Source organism: Schistocerca nitens, chromosome 9, assembly GCF_023898315.1.
Source record: "Schistocerca nitens isolate TAMUIC-IGC-003100 chromosome 9, iqSchNite1.1, whole genome shotgun sequence".
In the NCBI taxonomy this organism is placed as follows: Eukaryota; Metazoa; Arthropoda; class Insecta; order Orthoptera; family Acrididae; genus Schistocerca; species Schistocerca nitens.
The window spans coordinates 399,992,404-400,012,900 of NC_064622.1; the positions used below are offsets into that span (position 1 = coordinate 399,992,404).

General features: G+C 41.3%; 1 protein-coding gene across 1 annotated transcript in view; it reads right to left on the bottom strand.

Annotated features, from left to right (window-relative positions):
• Positions 1-20,497, bottom strand: part of LOC126203363 (protein abnormal spindle-like) — a 153,228-nt gene that overhangs the window by 118,185 nt on the left and 14,546 nt on the right. The window lies entirely within an intron of this gene.

Genomic DNA, 20,497 nt, shown 5'->3' on the forward strand with positions numbered 1-20,497 from the left:
TGGTTCACTCACTGTCTTTGGTACATGTAAATGACTTTCCATCTTACACGAATAAAGTACAAATAGTTTTATTTACTGATGATGAAAGCTCATTAACAGTGTTCTTTACTGATGACAAAAGCACCATTATCAAATCCACAGTTACAACAACTCTAGGAACCATAAGTGAAATATTCCAAAGTATTACTGATTAGTTCTCAGTGAACAATCACTTAACATAGAAGAAACAGTTTATAGAATTCTGTGAAAAGTACGGCATATCACTTTCTATAACAATACAGGAAGGGGAAAGGAAATGTGTAAAACATATTGATCACCAATTACATGTCTCAAATCAACATAAGCTCTACATGTAATTTTTTATTTTGGTAATAGAAGCATTAGAAAATAAGCTTGCTTTGCACACTTCAGTAATGGCATATGAATTAATTTTCAGGGCCAGTTTTACACAGAGACACAAAGTATTAATTGCATACAAATGTGCTGCAAGGATAACATTTGATGCACATCACAAAACTTCATGTAGGCAACTGTTTAAAATATTAAGTATACTAACACACTCTAAATATATTTTCTCTCTAATGAAGCTCGCAGAGAATAATCATATATAATTTTATAACAATAGCAGCATACATTAATATAACACTAAGAACAAAAACAGCCTCCACTAATTACAGTTGATCCTTACTTTTGTGCAGAAAGGAGGAAAGTATGCAACCATAAAAATATTTTAGCATGTATTTTGTGAATTGAAGATGCTGAAACTTTTAAAAACAAACTGAAATGATTTCTGCTTGACAGCTTCTTCAATCCCACTAATTTCTGAATATGTAGTATGTATGTGGCTTTGTTACAGTTATCAAATTTTGTTGTAGATTAAAATCTGAACTATATTTAGTAACAAATGCGCAGCATGCATCCATACTTGTTCTGAGAAAATGTCTCATTTGTAAACCTACTGATATGTTCTTTATCACAGCAAGTTATGAATAAGAACCATGGAATATGCAAAAAATTAAACTACAGTTTATTTCATTTATTTAGGCTTATTATTTTTTTTTTTAGCCTGACCAGGTTAAGGCCATAAAGCCCTCTCTTCCATCAGATCACGAAAACACACACACACACACACACACACACACACACACACACACACACACACACATACACTGGCATTAATAATGATAATAGTAGCAATGATTACAAATACAACCATATTTATTAGCTCAGCACTTTTGAAGCCATGTGTAATATTATCAGGAACAGGTGGGATGGATTGGATTACATTTACTTTTCCTTCCAGTAGCTCTGTAGTGAGGAGAGCCACAGAATGTAGAACATCTCAAAAGAGAAACTTTACACAATGAACATCTAGAAAGAAAAAGAAATATTTTGAAGTGCCTTTCACAGATCCCAAGTGAAATGGTTGTCATGGGTGTGGATTAAATAAAAAAAAACTTATGCATATTTTCATGTAACATGTAATCCCACACTTACCACAAAACATGTAAATGTTTAATACAGTCAAGGAGCATATGATAATTCTTAGGCTATTGCAGCCATGCATCATGAAACACAAAAATCAGTTTACAACACTTAATTACAATGATTGCATTGCTGCAATGAAGTTGTACTAAGTCAGATTGTAATAATACTCATATATTTGATATTTTTAGTAACATATACACACATCAGTTAGTTCTACTATGAAATCTGTCATTGAAGTAGGAGTTGGTCATCAATAAATCCTTTAGACTTCTCTTAACTGAACTTCTAATGAAGTTAAACTTTTTATGGCTGCTGGCAAATTACTGAAAATGTGTGATCCTCAATAATGGACGTCTTTTTTGACAAAACTATGTGACTAACTCTTTGTACAAATCATTCTTATTTGAAGCACTGATTCCATGAACTGAGATGTTGGTATGAAAAACTGATATTTTTCAAGAATAAATATGTTGAGAAACAATAGTTAACATCCCTAGTTACTTAAATACATCTATGGAGAATGTTCTTGACTTCACACAACAAACAATTCTTGTCACATATTTCTGAACCTGTAAAACATTAGCTAGGCTTCATGAGTTACCCCAAAAAATCATGCTGTTTGACATTATGGAAATGAAGAAAGCATAGTATGCCAGCTTTTTACTTTTATATCAATTATGTCTGACAACATTCACATTGCAAATAGAGATTTGCGTAGGCACTTTAGCAGTTCTCGGGTGTCCTCTTCCCCATTGGGTTTGTTATCAAGCTTTAATCCCAAGATTTTAACACTGTCAACTTCTACCTGTACGTCATATTTTATGCTTATACTGGTGGGAAACCTCTTGAAACTTTTGAACTGCATATTGTTTTTTCAAAGTTTAGTGACAAGGAAATGGCTAGGAACCATTTCAAAACATGAAAATTTCATTAACAGATCTTTCTAAAACTATACTTTATTTGCTATTTACTTCAGTGTTTTTATCATCTGCAAACAAAAGAAACTGGGCCTCTGGTAATATCACTAGAAACAGTAAACGCCCTACGATGGAACCTCACGAGGCAACACATGTAATTAGTTCCCAGTTGGATGATGCCTGATAACTTAATATATTTCTCTTTCCTAATGACATCCTTTGTTTCATGTCAGAGATACGGCATATGAACCATTTTGCTGCATTTTCTGTTGCATTGTTACATTTTAATTTACTCGAAAAAATAATAATGAAAGAGGAGAGGATTGGAAATGGTAGTGACAATAGATGTTAAGAAAGACATTATTTCAATAGAAAACCATGTAACAAGGGGGATGGAAATGTGGAAGGGGGGGGAGGTTGGTTGGTTGATTTGGGGGAGGGGATCAATCAGCAAAGCCATTGGTCCCATCGGATTAGGGAAGGAAGTCAGCTGTGCCCCCTTGAAAGCAATCATCCCAGCATTGGGAAATCAAATAAAAGCTAAATCAGGATAGCCGGATGCGGGTTTGAACCGTTGTCCTCCGAATGCAAGTCCAGTGTTCTAACCACTGCACAACCTCACTTGGTGGAGGGGAGGTGAGGTGAGTTTGCCAGACAAGAGTGAGCTGCATACAGGTATAAGGGATGTAACATAGCAAGGTGTGACTATTTTGTTCTTATACACTCCTGATGTTGACATACTCTTTCCCTATCTTAAGATGTAGTTTTATTATTAGCATGTATATGATAATTACACACAATACCCGATTTCTTTTGTTTTTATCTCATTAAAATTCATTATTTGCAGGATAGTTTTCAGACTATTAATAATATTAAATTTGGTTATTGTAGGAATATTTTAAATAAAAAATCATTCCTGATACATGATTTACGAGAAACACATGGAGATTAAATTTCTAGCAAACAATTAGCTGTTGCTCTCCAAAAATTTTAAAATCCCCCCCCCATTTTTTTAACCTCTTCATTCCCTTGGTCCACACATGTGAACCTCTGTTCATTTTTTTTTCTCCATAAATAGGCATATTTTTTCGCTTATAGACAGATGGCCCGCAAGTGTGGGCCTTCTAAAGTCTTGGCTTTAAAACCAGGGTGTGGTAGTTTACAGCTGGTCATGTGCAGAAAATGGTTTCTTATATAAATAATTATTATGACTAAACATTATACTGAGATTCTGAGTTTTCTACCTAATGTTTAGTAACTATTCTAGATGTTGAAAATTGGGTCACATTTGTATATATTTTATTTATTGAACCCTGCCTGGAACAGTTCCGTCCTCCGTCACAGCGGTACCCACCTCCTCTTCCTCAAAATCACCTCTCCAAACCTTCCAGGAATTTCTGACTTCCAGCCTTGCCTCTCAACCCTTCTTAAAAAACCTTAATCCTACTCCCAACATCACCACTGCTGAAGCCCAGGCTATCCGTGATCTGAAGGCTGACCGATCCATCGTCATTCTTCCGGCGGACAAGGGTTCCACGACCGTGGTACTTCATCGTCGGGAGTATGTGGCTGAGGGACTGCGTCAGCTTTCAGACAACACCACATACAAAGTTTGCCAAGGTAATCCCATTCCTGATGTCCAGGTGGAGCTTCAAGGAATCCTCAGAACCTTAGGCCCCCTACAAAACCTTTCACCTGACTCCATCAACCTCCTGACCCCACAGACACCCCGCACCCTTACCTTCTACCTTCTTCCTAAAATTCACAAACCCAATCATCCCGGCCGCCCCATTGTAGCTGGTTACCAAGCCCCCACAGAACGTATCTCTGCCTACATAGATCAACACCTTCAACCCATTACGTGCAGTCTCCCCTCCTTCATCAAAGACACCAACCACTTTCTCGAATGCCTGGAATTCTTACCCTATCTGTTACCCCCGGAAACCATCCTTGTAACCATTGATGCCACTTCCTTATACACAAATAATCCGCACATCCAGGGCCTCGCTGCGATGGAGCACTTCCTTTCACGCCGATCACCTGCCACTCTACCTAAAACCTCTTTCCTCATTACCTTAGCCAGCTTCATCCTGACCCACAACTTCTTCACTTTTGAAGGCCAGACATACCAAAGAGTACAGCCATGGGTACCAGGATGGCCCCCCTCGTACGCCAACCTATTCATGGGTCGCTTAGAGGAAGCCTTCTTGGTTACCCAGGCCTGCCAACCCAAAGTTTGGTACAGATTTATTGATGACATCTTCATGATCTGGACTCACAGTGAAGAACTCCAGAATTTCCTCTCCAACCTAAACTCCTTTGGTTCCATCAGATTCACCTGGTCCTACTCCAAATCCCATGCAACTTTCCTTGACGTTGACCTCCATCTGTCCAATGGCCGGCTTCACACGTCCGTCCACATCAAACCCACCAACAAGCAACAGTACCTCCATTATGACAGCTGCCACCCATTCCACATCAAACGGTCCCTTCCCTACAGCCTAGGTCTTCGTGGCAAACGAATCTGCTCCTGTCCAGAATCCCTGAACCATTACACCAACAACCTGACAACAACAGCTTTCGCATCCCGCAACTACCCTCCCGACCTGGTACAGAAGCAAATAACCAGAGCCACTTCCTCATCCCCTCAAACCCAGAACCTCCCACAGAAGAACCACAAAAGTGCCCCACTTGTGACAGGATACTTTCCGGGACTGGATCAGACTCTGAATGTGGCTATCCGGCAGGGATACGACTTCTTCAAATCCTGCCCTGAAATGAGATCCATCCTTCACGAAAACCTCCCTACACCACCAAGAGTTTCTTTCCGCCGTCCACCTAATCTTCGTAACCTCGTAGTTAATCCCTATGAAATCCCCATACCACCTTCCCTACCCTCTGGCTCCTACCCTTGTAACCGCCCCCAGTGTAAAACCTGTCCCATGCACCCTCCCACCACCACCTACTCCAGTCCTGTAACCCGGAAGGTGTACACGATCAAAGGCAGAGCCACGTCGTGTGAAAGCACCCACGTGATTTACCAACTGACCTGCCTACACTGTGACGCATTCTATGTGGGAATGACCAGCAACAAACTGTCCATTCGCATGAATGGACACAGGCAGACAGTGTTTGTTGGTAATGAGGATCACTCTGTGGCTAAACATGCCTTGGTGCACGGCCAGCACATCTTGGGACAGTGTTACACAGTCCGGGTTATCTGGATACTTCCCACTAACACCAACCTATCCGAACTCCGGAGATGGGAACTTGCTCTTCAATATATCCTCTCTTCCCGTTATCCACCAGGCCTCAATCTCCGCTAATTTCAAGTTGCCGCCACTCATACCTCACCTGTCATTCAACAACATCTTTGCCTCTGCACTTCCGCCTCGACTGACATCTCTGCCCAAACTCTTTGCCTTTGAATATGTCTGCTTGTGTCAGTATGTGTGTGTCTGCTTGTGTCAGTATGTGTGTGTCTGCTTGTGTCAGTATGTGTGTGTCTGCTTGTGTCAGTATGTGTGTGTCTGCTTGTGTCAGTATGTGTGTGTCTGCTTGTGTCAGTATGTGTGTGTCTGCTTGTGTCTGCTTGTGTGTGTCTGCTTGTGTCTGCTTGTGTCTGCTTGTGTCTGCTTGTGTCTGCTTGTGTCTGCTTGTGTCTGCTTGTGTCTGCTTGTGTCTGCTTGTGTCTGCTTGTGTCTGCTTGTGTCTGCTTGTGTCTGCTTGTGTCTGCTTGTGTCTGCTTGTGTCTGCTTGTGTCTGCTTGTGTCTGCTTGTGTCTGCTTGTGTCTGCTTGTGTCTGTGTGTGCGCGCGCGCGCGCGCGAGCGAGTGTATACCCGTCCTTTTTTCCCCCCTAAGGTAAGTCTTTCCGCTCCCGGGATTGGAATGACTCCTTACCCTCTCCCTTAAAACCCACATCCTTTCGTCTTTCCCTCTCCTTCCCTCTTTCCTGATGAGGCAACCGTTGGTTGCGAAAGCTAGAATTTTGTGTGTTTGTTTGTGTGTCTATCGACCTGCCAGCGCTTTCGTTTGGTAAGTCACATCATCTTTGTTTTTAGATATATTTTATTTGTTACTATGAAATAACACATTTTTGGAAGTCCTCATATGTGGACCTCAGGTCGTAATGCAGATTTGCTAATTTTAATTTTGTCTTTGATAATGGAATATGGAAATAACTTATTTCTACACTCTACAGCAATGTGAGAAATGTTAACTGATGAGCAATTGTAAGCTCTTCTTATGACAAAAACATGGAATTTTGTGGAGATGACGATCTCTCAGATTTGTCTGGAGACTGTTGGCTGAACTTGATGAAATTGGAAGGTAAACAATAAGAAAGTGAAGATATTGTGGCAATAGCTAGAAGAGGACATCCTAATACAGGGAATTCCCCTGACAGTGAAGGTGTAGATGATGTAGAAAATATGAATAAAAAGCCAAGAACGGCTGTGTGGCAACTAATTTCCGAAGTTAGGATGTACAATGCTGGCCAACGACCAAACACTGTTGAGGCAAGGAATCCCTCAAACTGCATGAAACCTTGTTGCAATACCAAGATAAGAGACATATGCATCAAATGTGGAATTATTTATGCATAGTGGAAAGTTACTGATTTGAAACTAATCATAAAACTTACCATAAAGACTTATTTACTGACAATAGCAAATTATTAATTGGCAAAATTATTGTATGATTATTATTTTTTGTATTTACAAAGTTGCTTAGGAGTACCAACAAAAGTCTGCAATGGAAATCATACATTTCCAAAATGCTTTAGCATATACAGTTCACTGTTTCAAATAAAATATATAAATATGCTCAATAAAATCTTTTATTGAAGGAAAGGGAAAGAAAATACAGAGCAACAACTCATACTTTTTCACAAAAATTTAGACTTTGTTCACATATGGGGACCTCCTTTATGCCTTAATGAATCATCAAAAAATATTTCATTTGCATTTGTGTCATGCTTGTTTATCATTTTGCTAGAAATACAAAAAGGATAATTTCCCGTGAATTTTTTTTTATCTTCAAAGTAAAGAGGTTAACAAATGTTTTACTTTTCCAAACAGTTCATATTTTAGAAGCTATTTATATTAAAAATCTTCACTATTTAGAAAGTTCCAATTTTAAATAGAGTATTTCTAAAACTCAGTACCTTAATTTTATAGTTCAGATTTTCCTGATTCCAGAAATGCTTAATTTTACTAGAATAACTTGTTAGTTTGTTATTTATTCAGTAAGGAAAATTTCTCTTTATCTGAACTTTATAGCAAGCTTTGGGAATCCCCATGTAAACAGAAATCATCCTCATAAAGTAGGATCTATTATGTTGGCTATTTTTTAGTTCTAAAGTTCATAGTTAAAAAGAGCAACTTCCTTGTGTCCTCTAAAGCTGCTATCTGTTATGTTAATATTAAAGAGGCAAAATCTCTGTAATCGAACATTTTATGATTTTTCTTATTACACTCATCTATAAATAGGCATCATGCACAACACAACAGGCAGTCTGCAATAAGTAACTGAAATGAAAATAACTGTGCGAGTTTCTGTTTCGCTACCAAAATGTATACCTTGTAGTCAGTAGACAGTTGAAATGTATATTTATAGACCACATCAAGCTATCATTATGTTAATGTGTATTTATGGATCAGTACGCTGAAGAAGTATGTCCATCATATTTGTGTATCTTTGAGTTAATGTGCCACCAATTAACTGTGTGACTTTATTAATGAGTGTGGCTGACCAATCTGGTTCAAATATTGAGAATCCTACCAGTTGTAAGTTGCCCATAAGAAACGGAATGCTGTACGTCAATAAATATGAAGGGATCAAGAATTATTTGCTGCAGTGTTGTGCACTTTTTTTAATGAATGCCAATCAAGCCCATTAATTACTGGAGGTTTATTTAAAACAGCATACGAGACCAATGGAGGCAAAGTTCTCGATCAGGTAAGTTCTGCATCTATCTCTGTACTTTGCAAACCACTGTCACGTGCATGGCAGAGGGTACATCTCATTGTAACAGTTCTTAGGGTTTCTTCCTGTTCCATTCACATATGAAGCACAGGAAGAATGACTGACTGAATGCCTCTGTGTGTGCTGTAATTATTCTAATCTTATTCTCACAATCCCTATGTGAGCCATATGTATGGGACTGTAGCATATTCCTAGATTCCAATTTAAAGATGGTTCATGAAACTTTGTTAATAGACTTTCTCGGGTTGGTTTACATCTATATTCAAGACTGCAGGTTCAGTTTCTTCAGCATCTCTGTCACCTTCTCCCATGGGTAACATAACCTGTGATCATTCATGCTGCCCTTCTCTGTTTAAGTTCAGTATCCTCTGTTATGCTATGATAGTCATTGACGACATCATGCACTGATCTCTTGACAGCCAAAAGCGTTTCGTTCAGCGTCTCTGTCTATAGCACTATGCTTTGTTTTACACCAACTATGCAGTACTCTCTGTTTCTTTAGACATTTCTACAAGGTAAATATAGGTGGTTAACTATTCTTTTAAACTTGAGCCATAGTTCCTTTACGTGCCCCTGCCATATGCTGAAAGTTTCAAGTTCCCCAATGAAATATGACACTACTGACCTTTTATGTAGTTTACTGAACATATATATCTTTCTGCTTGGTTTAGTGGTCCTTTGTACTTTGATAATCACTGTTGCCACAACTGTGTCATGGTCACTGATAACAGTTTCGATGTGGACATCTTCAAAGATGTCGGGTCTATTTGCTGCCATTAGATCTAATACATTTCCATCATGAGTAGGGTTTCTATCTTTCTATTCTAGGTACTTTTCCGAAAAGGCATATAGTGCTGTTTCACACGATGCATTATCACACCCTACACTAAAAAAAACTGTTTGGATTGTTAAAGTCTCCACCAATGGTTACAGTATGGTTAGGGAACTTACGTACAAGTAAAATGAGGTTTTCTCTACAGTTTTCGGTTACATCAGATGAGAGTCTAGCAGGCAATAGAAGGTTCTAATCATCATTTTATGCCCACCCCTGTTAGTGTTTCTTGCCTCAAAAATATCACACGAAGCTTCAATTTCTGTCTTAGTGGATTAGAGTTTCTTTTCCACTGCAACAAACACACCATCTCCATTTCCCATTAGTCGATCCTTTTGAAATACACTTAAATTTTCCACAAAACTCTAACTGCTATCAATTTTAGGTTTCAAACAGCTTTCTGGACCTAGTATGATGTGAGCTTCATTGCTTTTCATGAGCGCTTCAAACTGTGGTACTTTGTTGCGAATGCTTTGACAGTTTGACAGTATTTTAATACTCTCACCTGTGGGAGACATAGCTTTCATTCCTAGAATGATATTTGTGAGTTGCCTACAGCTATTGTTATCTGGAATAAATAGACAGTCGCCCCATCTGAAAAACCCTTGTGTGCACCCCGCACATCAGCTGCCTGAGTAGCAGCCTCTGACATTTAGTGCTCACCTGACCCATTTAGTGGGGACCCTACTGTTCTCAATCCTACGGTGCAAGTCCAGGAAGTCACACCCTAGTTGTCACAGAACCTCCAATGCCTCTGGTTCAGTCCTCCCAACTGAGTCAGAACCAAAGGGCCACAATCAGTTCGGGGGACAATGCCGCAAAATTGTGAATTTCATTGAAACTCCATGCACAAGGCTGGTCTTCTCTGCCAGTCACTGGAATGACTCAGGTATGACCTCGGAGCACAAACAGGCACTATTTGTTCCAATGTGTGCCACAATCTGCAGTTGGTTGCACACTGTTCTTTCAATGGCTGCTGGAGATAGCCTCTTCAATATGTTGAATGAGCCCCCCCCCCACAGCATACACACTGAATGCACCTGGGGTCCTTTCTGCCTCTTACTACCATTTCCCAGAGAGATACTAATATTCGCTGTACATTTGAAATGCCGGAAACTAACAGACCCCTACCCTTTTGCGTTTGCCTCCTCTTTACACCGAACGAAACAGGTTTCCCCAAAATGGAGCTCAGTTTCAATTGCAGGGACAGCATGCTTTTGCGATAACAGGTGGATCAGTAGCTTACCTTTGGACTTTGTAAGGCATTTAATTTACCTGATGTTTTAAGGAAGTTCATTCCTGAATCAGGCTATGTTATGTGCTGGTATACAAAGAATGTTTCTTTGTTGAGAATAGGTATTTCTGTAGAGCTGTTCAGATAACAGTCTGAGTTGAAGATAAATGATAGTGCCATTTTAAGAAGCTGGAGCAAACTAAGGGTGTGATGGTCTCTACACTTACAGGCAAGTATCCATGACAATATATGAATGCATGGTTTTGAGGCAGTATGTACTCCTAAAATTCTCTCAAGCTTTCAGCCACATCATGTGGCTTAAAATCCAAGAGCTTTAGGCCAAGTACTAGACAGTCATTGTCAAGTGGTGATTTTTTGTTGTTGTTATGGGTCCATCCTCATACAGACGCGCTGTCTTTTGTGGCGTCAGATTTGCCTTCTGCAGTGCCATATGAGGTAATATTTTTGTTGCATACTCACCGTGCCCAGTTCTACCTTCCAATGGCCAGGTCCCACACCGTGCTTAGTTGCAGGCCACAGCCTCTACTGAAGGTATTCTCACAAATTTTTATCTCTATCGCTTCTTTAATTACAATATCCCACAAACTACTAATCAATGGAATAACTGATGTCTCTTTGATCACAATGCAATCTCCATTTTCACGAGTATGTTATGCTACCACTGATATTTCAGGGTATCAAATGTATCTCTTGTGTTCTACATAGCGCTGTTCAGTGGCGAGCACATTCTGTCCGACATAAAACTGTACTCAGTTGAAAGCTCATGAATTTTAAATCACTTGATGCTGCTGAAATCTTGAGAGAATTTTATCAGCAATGATAACAGTTTGTAAGAAGGAGTTATAAGGTTGAAATACGAAAATGTACCACACACATGCATTCAACACCTGTTCCAGCCAGCTTGAGCTTTCATATGCAAGTCCTTATTATTATTATTATTATTATTATTAAGCATTACAATCCATGAAGGCTTTTTGCTGCAGAATGGACAATGTTGAACCACTTTGCTCTGTCTTTACAAGTAATTTGCCACTGTCTGTCATGTCCTAGTTTTCTGAGATCGTCTTGAATATTGTCCAAGTATCTCATGCGTGGGCGTCCAAGAGGTCGTCTTCCGGTGGGAATCTCTTCAGTCACTTTCTTGATGGTCCTGTTTGGTGGTGCTCTGATGACATGCCCTATCCATTTCAGTCTTTTGGCTTTAATTTTGGCCACTATATCGGAGTCTTTATATAATTTGTAAATTTCATTGTTATTTAGCAATCTCCATTCATCACTGATCCTATCTCTTATGGGTCCAAATATTTTTCTCAAAATTTTTCGTTCAAATACTCTTAATCTGTTTTCCTCTTTTTTTGTGAGAGTCCAGGTTTCAGATCCATAGGTGAGTACTGGTATAATCAATGATTTGTATACTTGTAGTTTGGTGTTCCTAGAAATTAACTTGCTTTTGAAAACTGTCAAGAGACTATAGTAGCATTTGTTAGCCTTCTGAATGCAAGTCCTTGTAGAATCTAAAAACAATAATCAAGTAGGGAGAGTGTTAGTGATTCTACAAGTTTATTTTTAAGCTTGAGAACAGAAACTTTTCTTTATTTCTGTAGTGAATGGAATGATGTTGATATCTTCTTATAGACTGCAGCTGTGTGTTCAGTCCATTGTAAGTGATGATCCAGAATTATCATCAAGTTCTTTGCAGTAGGAGAAAAATTAATTCCTTTGCCATATGTCATGAAGAGTTATGTTTTGATTTGTTTTAGAGTGCAAAAAATAACTGGGGTCATACGCGCCCAAGTCAAAACTATAGAACATGAACAGAGAGCAGGGAAATGACTATATGTCAGTCCTGTCAGTCCCAATGGGCAGAATAGGAGACAGCTAAAAACAGGCACGCTGAAAAGGGCTAAAATAAAATGCCATACAAAAATGGAGGTACAAAACAAAAAATTTAATGGCCTTCGCCATATTGCTTCGGCAGATAAAAAGTAAAATGTGATTGACAGCCCGCGCACCATTTGCTAAAACGGCTGATAAATCAGATGGCAAACCAAAGCTGGAACATCAATTGTCAAAAAAAGGCATTCCAGCAGGAAGTGGCGGACAGTTAAAATTTGGGCGCAATGCGTACAAAGTGACAGGGTAGCACCACTGAGTAATGACGATGGCTAAAAAGGCAGTGCAATACGCAACCTCCCGGTGGGAGGCCCAAGAGGAGGTTGTTCAAGGTGCTGGGAGAGGCTTAATAAGCCAAAGCTTATTCCCATGAAGGGAGGACCATTGTCAATGCCAAAGGGACACCACCTCCTGACAGACGGCAACACAGATATCACTGGAGGGAGTATAGGTACTCGTGAGCTGAGGCACGAGGACTGCAGCTTTGGCAGCAGCGTCAGCAGCCTCGTTTACTGGCAGACCGACATGACTAGGGGCCCACAGAAACATGACATTGGCTCCACAAAGAGTGAGTAATTGAGAGTTTTCCTGAACCTGCTGCACTAAGGGATGGACGCACATAGACTCTGAAGGGCACTGAGTGAGTCTGAGCAGAGGACACAATTGGGAAGGCTGTGTTGCCGGATGTATTCCGTGGCCTGATACAAGGCAAGAATCTCAGCTGTAAATACTGAGGAATGTGCCAGAAGCCAATATCGAAAGATGTGTGCCAATGACGAGGGCACACTCGGCCCCACAATCAGTTCGAGAGACATCAGTGTATACAAAGGTACCATCGCAAAGTTCCATAGCGATAGACAGAGGCTGGAGTAGTGTGCTTAGGACGCGAATTAAGGCCAAGGTTAACATGGGCTGTTTCCTCAAGCCAAGGTGGTGAAGGGTTCACACCCACTGGGGAGGTCGCAGATAGTGTGAAGTTAAGCCGCCGTACCAAGTGGCGAAAGCGGACTCCAGGAGTTAACAGAAGAGGGACGGGCCCCATACTGACAAAGGAATCATCAAAGGAGGAGGCATAGGAGCGCATGGTAGACAAATGGCACACATACCTGCTGAGGAGAAAGTGGTAGGACAGTAGTAGTTCAGCAGCTTCGGCATGATCTAGCTCCCTCATAGTAAAGGTGGCATTGTAGCACTCACGATTCTGAGAATAGAAAGGTATTGCCCGAGCCTCCTCCACACATTTCCAAAAGATGAAGGCAGGGTGATAGTGGGAAGAGCTCAAAACTTCTGCAAAATGGCGGCCCTAGGTGTCTGAGATAGCAAGCGGGACCACAATGACATTGGCAGCTACTGTCATGCCAGAAATTGGGGAATGGTTCTTGGTTCCAGAGAGCCGTCTGAGGTTGGCCCACATGACAGAGGAAGGTGTGGAACTGTGGAACTGTTAAAAGAACTAGTGAATGAAATCCAGCTAGCTCTTTTGCTATCCTGAAGAACTCGACGACAATGTGCACACATCTGTTTATAATGAATGCAGTTTTCCAGCGTAGGGTGGCGGTAAAAAATGCAGAGTGCATGTCTCCGTGCACAAATTGCATCACGGCATGCCTCAGTCCACCAAGGGACTGAGACACAACATGGTAAAGAGGAAGTGCCAGGAATGGAACGTTCTGCAGCAGTAAGGATAACATTGGTGAGATAGTCCACCTGGTCATCACAACTGGGGAAATCTTGTTCTTCGAAGGTCACCAGGGAGGGGTAAAGCTGCCAGACAGTCTTAGTAAGCTGCCATTTGGGCATGCATGCGGATGGGGTAGAAGTCAGCAGATGGAGAGCATACGGGAAATGGTCGCACGAATAGGCACCAGAAAGATCAGACCACTCAAGACGATGAGCAATATGGGCAGTGCAAAAGGATAGGTGCAAATGGGAATAGGTGTGTGAGGTGTCGGACAGGGTGCTCTAGTGTTAAGGCAAAAGAAGTTAAGTTAGTTAAGAAGATCAGCCAACAGGGCACCTCTGACAGGCCCTGGGAGAATCTCAAAGGGGATGATGCACATTAAAGTTACCGAGTAGCAAACACAGGGTGGGGGATAGCTGTCCAAGAAGTTGAAGGAAATCTGCCCTGGTGACAGCAAATGACAGAGGGACATAAATGGTACAGACAGAAAAAGTCAGGCAGGGAAAGAAAAGGCAAACAAACAGCTTGAAGATGGGTAGTCAGAGACATGGGTTGACTATGAAGGTCATCCCATATGAGAAGCATGACGCCCCCATGAGATGGAATGCCGACCTCTGGGGAAGGTCAAAACGAATTGTTAAGTAATCTGAAAGCTCAAAGCGGTAGTGAGGGCGCAATTTCGTTTCCTGAAGGCAGGGTACAAGGGAATGCTGCGATGCTAAAAGCAGCTGTAAATCCTCTTTGTGGGACCGAAGGCCACAAACATTCCACTCGACGAGTCATGAGGAGGAAGAGATGTAGGGGTGTCAACTCAGCGGCCACCGAGTGACAGCAAGTGTAGTGTCCCCACTAAAGGGCACAGAACCAGGAGGATCCTGCTCCATGGGATCCACAGAAGCATCGGCGTGCTTGTGCGGTCAGTCTGTGGAGCACAAAGTTAAAAAACGGTAGGTGGTACGCACCGGCGAGACAGAGGCTGGCCGGGCTAAGGGACCACGTGGCGACACCGTCGAGCAGGATCTTCGACTTAGAGAAGACAGTTTATCTTTAGTGGACTTCTTCGAACCCTTCTGGTTAGAGGAAGACTTGGGTGTTGTTTGGCTGGAGGGACAGAGGAAGTCTTCACAGGAGTACTCCTGTCCTTTCCTGCCTGCTGGTTGTGTAGTGGGTGGCTTCACCAGTTGAGGCAAGACAGTGACGGTTTGTTGCACAGTGGGATGGGGGGACAGCAATGCTACCTTGACACTGGGTGATTTCACAACCTCAGAGCCGAATTTGAGGTCGCATGTCTGCGTGGCCATGTCCTTCATGGAGCGAGGGGTAACAAGAACAGAACTATAGGTGCCAGACGGGAGAAAACACAAGGTTTGCGACAAGCCAGTAACTAGCGAGCTACTGGGTAAGGCACTTTTTCATTTACCCGAATCTCTTGAACAGCCCGCTCATTTAGATACACAGGCCGCCATTCCAGTTGATACGGCGGGGAGAAGGAGGCGGACATTCGCCTTGTGTGCATCCCTGCCACAGGTTACACATTTGGCTGTGTATCAAAAAGATGTTCCAGTGTGGTTGGAATGATGACACTAGTAGCAGCGCATCGCATTCGGAATGTACAGCCGGGCTGTGATGATTTCATAGCCTGCTTTGATCTTGGACGGCAGCACCACCCAATCAAAGGTGAGGAAAAGAGTGTGGGTGGCCACCAAGAAAGACTCAACCTTTTTCATTACACGATTGACAGCAATGACACCCTGATCAGAGAGGTAAGATTGTATTTCAGCCTCAATTAGAGCAACAAGCAGCCTGGTGTAAATTACACCACGGGAAGAATTCAAAGTTCTATGTGCCTCAACACGAACAGGGTAGCCATGGAGAAGGAAGGCAGCAAGCAGCTATGTTTGAGAATCGGAAGCCGTCTCCAAAAGCAAAGTGCCATTCTGTAAACAAGACAAGAATTTCACACGGCCAGCAACTACATCAACACCTTTCTGGATAATAAGCGGATTGACTGTGGCGAAGGACTGACCGTCTTGAGTACGTGAGACCACAAGGAACCGCGGTGCAGTGGCAACAGTCTTCAAATCAGTAGCCTCATTATGTTTACATCTCATACACATCGATGGATAGTATGATTGACTCTTCGTGAGAAATTCCCCCGTGATTGCCAGCATCTTCGATTGCACACTCTTTCCAACTGGGGGCTCCCTCCACAACGGCCCGCGCCCGCCTTAGGTGATTGTTCACACCTCAGGTCACACTTCCCGAACATCTGACAGAGGGACCAATCGGCTATTTGGGAAGGTTGCAGCTCAGGCAATCACCCCCTCCCTGGACCTGGTCTATACCAGGGGGTACGTGCAAACCCTACCTGTCGACCCGGGGCTGAGAATTACACATTACCCAGTCACCTGTTAGGCATCAGACGCGTGGGCCAGTCTTCATGAGCGCACAGCATTAATTTTATTTATGAGGACTACGTGTTGTTTTTAACTTTCACTAAAACAGCTTGCCATTTTAATGAATACAGTTTACATTAAGTTCTCTCTCTGTCTTCGTTGTTGTGAACTTGTCAATGATGGGAGGGTAACTAAGGGCTTTCATCACGGTGATCCAGTACTGTGTATAAGTTATTACCTAAATGAAATGTAAGAGCGTTAATAAATAGCTGTTTTCCATATGTTTCACTGTTTTCACTTTAAAGGAGAAATGTGACAGCATGTAGCAGGTAGGGTCCAACTACCATCTGAAAACATTCATTCTTTATACTAAAAGGCGGACTACTGAATGTTCCATAATTCGTTAAAATGTTACCAGTTGTTAAACTATTAGAACTGTGACAAAGAGAAAAATTATTTTAATAACTTTAGCAAAATATTTGTGTATTAGAGGAGAAAATAAGCATTACTGAGAGATTCTCAGCTGAACTGATAAGTTTCTTGAACAGGCTGCACTTCTTTCTGTAAGGTGTGAAATATGCGCAAACTAACCTAAATAAAGTTTGAATTTGGTGTCATTTACAAGGTGCGTGCTATTCAAAATATTGTAAGAGTTTCACTGATATGTGCCGCGAAAACGCTGTTAATCTTCTTCTTCGTCATTGGTGTTGAGTTGAGGAGCCACAATAATAGTGACTGGTCATTTTCTTCTTGTAGTAAAATTTCGAAGTAGTTCAACGTCAGATTCAATTTGACAGCGCTTCTCTCCAGCCCGTAGTGCTGGTGTCGCAGCTACGCCTAGACCACGCCTCAGCAAACAGGGCAACTGTAGAAGAAATTCTGTAGCATCGCCGTTTTGAGTGAGCAGGCAGCCTATGTCACGAGGGTGGGGGGTTGGGGGGGTGGTCTGCTGCTGCCACAAGCTGCTGCTGCGCCTTGGATAATGCACCTTAAATGGTATACAACCTGGACCGCAAGACTTAATTTTATTAAGTTGCTTCACTATTCCAAGGATATTTACTTCTAAGTTATTCATTTTGGCTGCTATTCTTTATTCTATTTCTGGAACATTTACTTCGTTTTCTTTGGTGAAGGAATTTTGGAAGGCTGTGTTTAGTAAACAATGTTTCAGCAGCACTATCATCGGTGGTATTTCCATTGCTATCATTGAGAGTAGTTGTTGCTGTTGTTGTGGTCTTCAGTCCTGAGACTGGTTTGATGCAGCTCTCCATGCTACTCTATCCCATGCAAGCTTCTTCATCTCCCAGTACCTACTGCAACCTACATCCTTCTGAATCTGTTTAATGTATTCATCTCTTGGTCTTCCTCTACGATTTTTACCCTCCACACTGCCCTCCAATACTAAATTGGTGATCCCTTGATGCCTCAGAACATGTCCTACCAACCGACCCCCTTCTAGTCAAGTTGTGCCACAAACTTCTCTTCTCCCCAATCCTATTCAACACCTCATTAGTTATGTGATCTACCCATCTAATCTTCAGCATTCTTCTGTAGCACCACATTTCGAAAGCTATTCTCTTCTTGTCTAAACTATTTATCGTCCATGTTTCACTTCCATACATGGCTACACTCCATACAAATACTTTCAGAAACGACTTCCTGACACAAATCTATACTTGATGTTAACAAATTTCTCTTCTTCAGAAACGCTTTCCTTCCCATTGCCAGTCTACATTTTATATCCTCTCTCCTTTGACCATCATCAGTTAGTTTGCTCCCCAAATAGCAAAAATCCTTTACTACTTTAAGTGTCTCATTTCCTAATCTAATACCCTCAGCATCACCCGACTTAATTTGACTACATTCCATTATCCTTGTTTTGCTTTTGTTGATGTTCATCTTATATCCTCCTTTCAAGACTATCCATTCCATTAAACTGCTCTTCCAAGTCCTTTGCTGTCTCTGACAGAATTATAATGTCATCGGCGAACCTCAAAGTTTTTATTTCTTCTCCATGGATTTTAATACCTACTCCAAATTTTTCTTTTGTTTCCTTCACTGCTTGCTCAATATACAGATTGAATAACATTGGGGAGAGGCTACAACCCTGCCTCACTCCCTTCCCAACCACTGCTTCCCTTTTGTGCCCCTCGACTATTATAACTGCCATTTGGTTTCTATACAAATTGTAAATAGCCTTTCACTCCCTATATTTTACCCCTGCCACCTTCAGAATTTGAAAGAGAGTATTCGAGTCAACATTGTCAAAAGCTTTCTCTAAGTCTACAAATGCTAGAAATGTGGGTTTGCCTTTCCTTAACCTAGCTTCTAAGATAAGTCGTAGGGTCAGTATTGCCTCATGTGCTCCAATATTTCTACGGAATCCAAACTGATCTTCCCCAAGGTCGGCTTCTAGTTTTTCCATTCGTCTGTAAAGAATTCGCGTTAGTATTTAGCAGCCGTGAGTTATTAAACTGATAGTTCGGTAATTTGCACATCTCAACACCTGCTTTCTTTGGGTTTGGAATTATTATATTCTTTTTGATGTCTGAGGGTACATCGCCTGTCTCATACATCTTGCTCACCAGGTGGTAGAGTTTTGTCAGGACTGGCTCTCCCAAGGCCGTCAGTAGTTCTAATGGAATGTTGTCTACTCCCGGGGCCTTGTTTCGACTCAGGTCTCTCAGTGCTCTGTCAAACTCTTCACGCAGTATCATATCTCCCATCTCGTCTTCATCTACATTCTCTTCCATTTCCAGAATATTGTCCTCAAGTACGTCGCCCTTGTATAGACCCTCTATATACTCCTTCCATCTTTCTGCTTTCCCTTCTTTGCTTAGAACTGGGTTTCCATCTGAGCTCTTGATATTCACAAAAATGATTCTCTTTTCTCCAAAGGTCTCTTTAATTTTCCTGTAGGCAGTATCTATCTTACCCCTAGTGAGATAAGCCTCTACATCCTTACATTTGTCCTCTAGCCATCCCTGCTTAGCCATTTTGCACTTCCTGTCGATCTCATTTTTGAGACGTTGTATTCCTTTTTGCCTACTTCATTTACTGCATTTTTATATATTCTCCTTTCATCAATTAAATTCAATATTCCTTCTGTTACCCTAGGATTTCTACTAGCCCTCATCTTTTTACCTACTTGATCCTCTACTGCCTTCACTACTTCATCCCTCAAAGGTACCCATTCTTCTTCTACTGTATTTCTTTCCCCCATTCCTGCCATTTGTTCCCTTACGCTCTCCTTGTAACTCTGTACAACCTCTGGTTTAGTCAGTTTATCCAGATCCCATCTCCTTAAATTCCCACACCTTTTTGCAGTTTCTTCAGTTTTAATCTACAGTTCATAACCAATAGATTGTAGTCAGAGTCCACATCTGCCCCTGGAAATGTCTTACTATTTAAAACCTAGTTCCTAAATCTCTGTCATACCATTATATAATCTATATGAAATCTGTCAGTATCTCCAGGCTTCTTCCATGTATACAACCTTCTTTTATGATTCTTGAACCAAGTGTTAGCTATGATTAAGTTATGCTCTGTGCAAAATTCTACAAGGCGGCTTCCTCTTTCATTTCTTCCCCCCAATCCATATTTACCTACTATGTTTCCTTCTCTCCCTTTTCCTACTGACGAATTCCAGTCACCCATGACTATTAAATTTTCGTCTCCCTTCACCACCTGAATAATTTCTTTTATTTCATCATACATTTCTTCAATTTCTTCATCATCTGCAGAGCTAGTTGGCATATAAACTTGTACTACTGTAGTAGGCGTGGGCTTTGTATCTATCTTGGCCACAATAATGCGTTCACTATGCTGTTTGTAGTAGCTTACCCGCATTCCTATTTTTTTTTATTCATTATTAAACCTACTCCTGCATTACCCCTATTTGACTTTGTATTTATATCCCTGTATTCGCCTGACCAAAAGTCTTGTTCCTCCTGCCACCGAACTTCACTAATTCCCACTATATCTAAATTTAACCTATCCATTTCCCTTTTTAAATTTTCTAACCTACCTGCCCGATTAAGGGATCTGAC